A 6127-nucleotide genomic window follows, 5' to 3' on the forward strand; every position below is an offset into this window, starting at 1 on the left:
GTTTTGTTGAGCTTTTATCCTCGTTCAGCTGGTTTCATTGTGTCTTTGTGCTATTTGCAGTGGTCCACTTTCCAATCCAATGGCATGTTGGCGTTACACATTTGCCAGAATATCATTTCAAATTAAATTACAGCCTGTGATTTGAGCTTTGAAATCATTATCATTACGTGTGGGGGGGGAGTCTTCCCACACAGCCATCTCTAGAGTTAACAAAAAATGGTTAAAAAGAAAAAAAAAGAAAATATCCACTGAGTGGTGGAAACGCCTCGTCTGCTTTGAATAATGAGGTAATAATGAAGAAACTGGCCAGACTGATTCAAGCTTATAGGAAGGATGCAACTCAAATTACTCACTACAACCAAGTTATATAGAAGAGCGTCACTGAATACACATGTTGAACCTTGAGGCAGAGGGGCTACAGCAGCAGGAGACCACACCAGGTTCCACTCCTGCCAGACAAGAACAGGAAACTGAAGCTACGCTTGATAAAGGGGCATATCACAAAGTTTAATTCAGCTGGTTTCTAGATATGTTACATGTTTTTATATGATTGATAATTATGTTAAAGCTGGATCAAATTATGTATGTATTAATTTAACCTGATCACCTGAATTCTACAGTCCCACAATGCTGGCAGAGATTTAAGAGTCAGTGATGGCTGTTCTGTGTTCGTGTGTATCATAAAGAAAGTGCACACATCATCTTCCAATTAAAGGCATCTGCATGGTAGAAATGATGAAGCTTATAGGAGATCTCTAACAACACTGCAGTGGCTGCGACCTTTTTTTCTCTCTCTGCATTTAGATAAAATAATTCTCTCGGTTAGTGAAACTGCTTTTGCTGTTTCTCTGGCGATGTTTTGTTAGTGCGTAGGAGTCGTATGTTTGCATTCACTTGCCTTGTAATTTGTAATATATGTCAGGTGTATTTGTTTGTTTACTTTTTATATTGTTATGTGGTATACTTGTAATTTCTGCTGCCAGGTCTCTCTTGGAAAAATGAATTTTGTAATCTCAGTGAGGCTTCTACCTGGTTAAATAAAGGATATACCCATCCTCTTCCACTTAGGATAAGTGGAAGAGGATGGGTATATCCAGACCCCCGTGACCCTCTTCTACTTGGAAGAGGGTCACGGGGGGTTTGGAGCCTATACCCACTGTCTTAGGGTGAGAGGCAGGGTACGCCCTGGACAGGTCGCCAGTCTGTTGCAGGGCTAACACAGAGAGACAGACAACCAGACGACTGATTGATTGAATGATTGAATGATTGAATGATTGATTGATTGATTGACTGAGTCATGACCCAGTAAAAAAAATGTGATGCATTATAAACCAAATGAATAGCCTCAGTTTCCTGTTTTTAGCTGACAGCAGCGGCACCCAGTGTGGTTTTCTACTGCTGTAGCTCATCTGCTTCAAGGTGCAACATGTTGCACATTCAGAGATGCTCTTCTGCATAGCATGGTATGCAATAAGTGGTTATTTGAGCGACCGTGCTCTTCATATCAGCCCAATCTCAGCAGATCAGCAGTTTCTGAAATACTCAGACAACAACCATGCCACATTCAGTTTCTTCCTCATTCTGATTCTCAGTTTGAACTTCAGGAGATCATCTTGACCGTGTCTGCATGCTTAAATGCAATGAGCTGCTGCCACTGGGCGATTAGTTGAAGAGGTCTACATAATAAAGTCACCAGTGAGGGATTATGTGAATTAAATAAATGTTCACTCAGATGTCTAATAAGATAAAATGATTACATGGGGAGATTTTATAACAAGCAAATCACAGGGCCGTTCAGGCAGACAGGAAAGAAAACTACAGTTTAACACCTGCATCAGCTCATCACTCTATAAAATAAGAAAATAACAACTGATCAGCAAGGTATTGGCAGAGGGAGGCTGCCCTTTGACCCCATATGAAGGTCAATGAGAAAAAAACTAAACTAAACTAAATGGTTAAAAAATGTGTACAGATGTAGACTCACTCTTCATGCCTTCGGTCACCACGCAGTAACCAAGGAAGACCATGAGGTTATTGTTGTTATGGGCACAGCTTCAAACGTTGGAACTGTCTCACATGCTACTTCCACAGTCATGCCTCCAAAAGTAAGAGCTATAACTGTCCAAAAAATGAAACCATAAAAAAACAACAAAAAAATAATAATAAATTCAGACTTGCATTCCCACAAAGCAGTAAAAACAAAACATTTAAAGATTTAAGACTTAGAGAGTGTGGCAGCAGGCTATTATCCACGCACAGAATAGCTTCATTTCAGTAACAATAGTGACGTAAGTGACTGAACTCTCAGCTGAATTGACTTCATTATTCTGAGAAATGTTTCAGCTGCTTGGTTGATAGCTTTGGTCCTTTCAAATCATTCTCATTCCTTTTTATAAAATTTCATTTGAAAATTTTATACAGGACAAAATTCCATTAATAGGGAACACGTGAACTCCACCAATGACCCTAAACAGGCCCGTCAACACAAATAGCAAGCTACTAAAATCAAGACGATTAAAGTGAAGAGCAACAACACTGCAATGTAACCAAATCCTCCAAATTAAAAAACCTCAGGATGACCTTGTACATCAGTTTCATATGTAACCCATATAATGCATAGAACCACATACTTGCAAAACTAATAACATTTACACTAAAGCTAACAAATACTTTGTGTATTAAATAGTTTCATAAACAAAAAGATGCTGACTAAAATGATGTCCAACCATCCCTCCAGTTCAAAATGACAAGCCGACTGTGTGTCACGCACACACCCATTATTGGGTCTTTTATGAATTTTCGCCACAGCATGAAAGCTTCTTAAAAAAAAACTCATCTGTTAATAATCCAACCAACATACGATGTTTAAAAATACACAGTAGACCACATACATAGTGACACAGTTGTTTGAAAAGCCCCAGGCATCCTGCCAATCCCTAGTTTTTCCTCCTTCTAGGAATATGATTCAAATTCATGTGATGTTTGTGTTAACATTTTCTCCTTTCCTGTATGAATTCCTGGCATTTGAAAGCATAAAAAGAGTTAATTCAAAAAAATGCTGTGGATTCAAAGTGCTGGGCCAAAGGCTGGAAATCTTGAAGGGCGGAGGTACAGTACTGCAAGAATTTCACCAATGATTCACAGATGCTCTCAGAATCTGTCTGCATGAATTCTTTTACTACTGACATTACTCCAGCTTCCCCGACATAAAGCTGTGAGATGTTTGGCCTCCTGAAATCAGGGCCGCTTCTAAAAAGACAACAGGTCAAAAATGGCACCTGCACTGCATCAGCGGGAAAGAGGCCTGTGTTACTAAGTATGAGTATCAGAAGTGGTTTGTATGTATATTTTTATAGATCTTGATAAATCTCTGAGGTTATAGAGGTTATACACTGTTTATGCCATAATAGAAATCATTTTTTCAATATTATTCAAACTCATCTCTAATAAATTCTTGACAACATTGTTTAAGAAGTCATTTAAAGCCAATCATTATGCATAGAAACCAGGTCAGTGAATGCTTTTTTAATTTACTGCGCCTGTTGTTGTTACCCTTTATTATCTCTTATCCCTTCAAACAATATTCATCACACTGCGACGCTTGTGCTGGGCCACAAATTATAAGCTTCACATACTGAGCTGTAAAATGTGTAGCTTGTTCACCTCATGTTCCTATTCCCCTTACGCTCAGCACGATGCATCAGAAGAACAATTTGTTGGTGGAAAAGGAGGGGCGCTAACGAGTTCATGGGTGTGCGACGTGATTTGATTTGGCATCAGCTGTTTCTCAAGGTAGGAGAAATGAAAAATGAAAAGCAAGGCAAAATGTAAAGTAAGAGAGTGACTCCAGGACTCCAGCTCAGCAAGAAAGCCACCCAATTAAAGGATGTCGCTGGGCAGCCTTCACTGCCCGTTCGGTGGTATTCATGAGACACGTTTCTGCATCTCTGCATTGTTATTAGTGCATTCAAGTTACAGAGCTGGGATGTTCCAAGCAAAACGAGTGGGTGCCTCCTTCCTAACCCCTGCAGAGTCAGCTGATTTTTGTACAATAAAACAAGTGAGCATTATACAAATGCACAACGTGTGCAAAGTTGGGAACTGTCAGATTTTACTGATTTCACATTGAATGACTTTGCTGGCCATCTGTGTCAAGGTCAAAAAACATTGATGTGGGAAAAGTTAGAGCTTTCTTCTTTTCATGATACAATTTAATAGATTATGGATGTTAAACCCCTCTGAAACCCCTATTCTCTTTGCAGTGGCAGTGCAAGAGTCTGCAGGTGTTGCCTGGGCTAAACAGACCACACCTGGTGTGGTGTAGATAAATGCATGCCTGAGGCTGACTTTGGAGAGGCACACCAGTTTTTTTTCATTATGCTCTTGTCGGTACCAACAGTTTTAGCAAATTTATTATGTAATTAAAATAAAACCTCTTCTTTGTGAAACTGGTGTTACGCTCCGTCTTTATGTTGCAGCTTTTGAGCCAGATCGTAACATGGATGACAAAAGTGTTGGTAATATAATGAAGTCTCCAGTTTTTCTGAATAGATGAGTTTCTAGGCTACAATAGGACAAAAACACTGCTTCACTGAAAGGACCACACACTGTTACTTACCAAGCCCAAGGCTTTATGGGTGTGGATGCAATTCAAAAAACAGTCTCGTCTTCGCCCTGTGTAGGTTGGTTGTTGCAGCATCTACAGTGACACGCAGAATATGCACTTGGAGGGTGTTTTGGACATCCTGTTCACCCCTCACTGTTCAGCCCAGGAACAGGATGGAAAAAGCAACGTGGAGCGAACGCAACATGCACGCACAGAGCTTGGCGTCAACTAAGGTGTGTTATTCTTCCATTCTGGTTCTCAGTAAGATCCATCTGTTCATCCTGCACAGTAATACACTCCTTTCCTTTTGGTCCCCAAACAGCTCTCCCTGCAAATATCCAAACAGTCGAATGAATTCAATCACCAAAGAAAGAGGGACAACTGAAAGATGACATACATGTGCTTGTGTACATTTATTTTGATCTATCTATCTATCTATCTATCTATCTATCTATCTATCTATCTATCTATCTATCTATCTATCTATCTATCTATCTATCTATCTATCTATCTATATCTATTGTGTGTGTGTGTGTGTGTGTGTGTGTGTGTGTGTGTGTGTGTGTGTGTGTGTGTGTGTGTGTGTGTGTGTGTGTGTGTGTGTGTTTTCAGGGGCAATAGTTGGGTGCGGAAGCAATTTTGTTCTGCTCTGTTTGGCAGTGCATCTGTGAACATTTTTCTGTTTCTCGATTTCCACCACTCTCCTGTTTCCCCCTTTTCTATGCACACACATCTCTGTCCAGCCCCTGAATCCTCACGTCTCTCTCTTTCTCTGTCGTCCTCTTGTGTGGCTGTCCCCCCATCCTGCTAGCGCCATCTCATATTTAAAAAAAAAAAAAAAAACTAAACAAAAAAATCCCCCACTGTTCTGTTGTCAGGACTGTAGACTGACTGTGTTTGGACTCTTTAGATTTTAGTGTTTTTTAGGGTAACTGATGGTGAACAGCAGGAGGGAGCGCACAGTGTTGGCTGGGATCAATTCACTCCTGATTTAATGAGTAATGAGGAAAAGTGTAATTTGTTCACTAGGAACAGAGCATTTGGTCCTAATTATTTCATAATGTATTTGACATAATCCCATTTAGGAGCAGAGCAGATACTCTGCCCTCCACAGGCCATTTCGTGAGCTGTTTGTGACTGTAGTGCAGACACAGAGATGGGAGAAGGGATTCGTGTGACAGAGCAGTGATTACACTGTTTTAGGAAGCAACTGATTTAGGAAGACAGAGGGGGAAAGCGGTGCATTTGGGGTGGGATTATGAAAATCATACTTTAGGAGATCCAAAGGGGGTATGTTGGTTTGATCACAGTGTGTGTGTGTGTGTGTGTGTGTGTGTGTGTGTGTGTGTGTGTGTGTGTGTGTGTGTGTGTGTGTGTGTGTGTGTGTTGGGGGGGCCAGCAGATGCTATTGTCTGGAGTCTATATCTCAATATAAGACTAAGAGGATTATCTAAACACACACTCTTAAAGAAGAACAAACCTCTCTCCTCTGTCTGTTGGCCAAATGCATTATGCACCCAA

The sequence above is a fragment of the Oreochromis aureus genome, linkage group 22 (genome assembly GCF_013358895.1).
Source record: "Oreochromis aureus strain Israel breed Guangdong linkage group 22, ZZ_aureus, whole genome shotgun sequence".
NCBI lineage: Eukaryota > Metazoa > Chordata > Actinopteri > Cichliformes > Cichlidae > Oreochromis > Oreochromis aureus.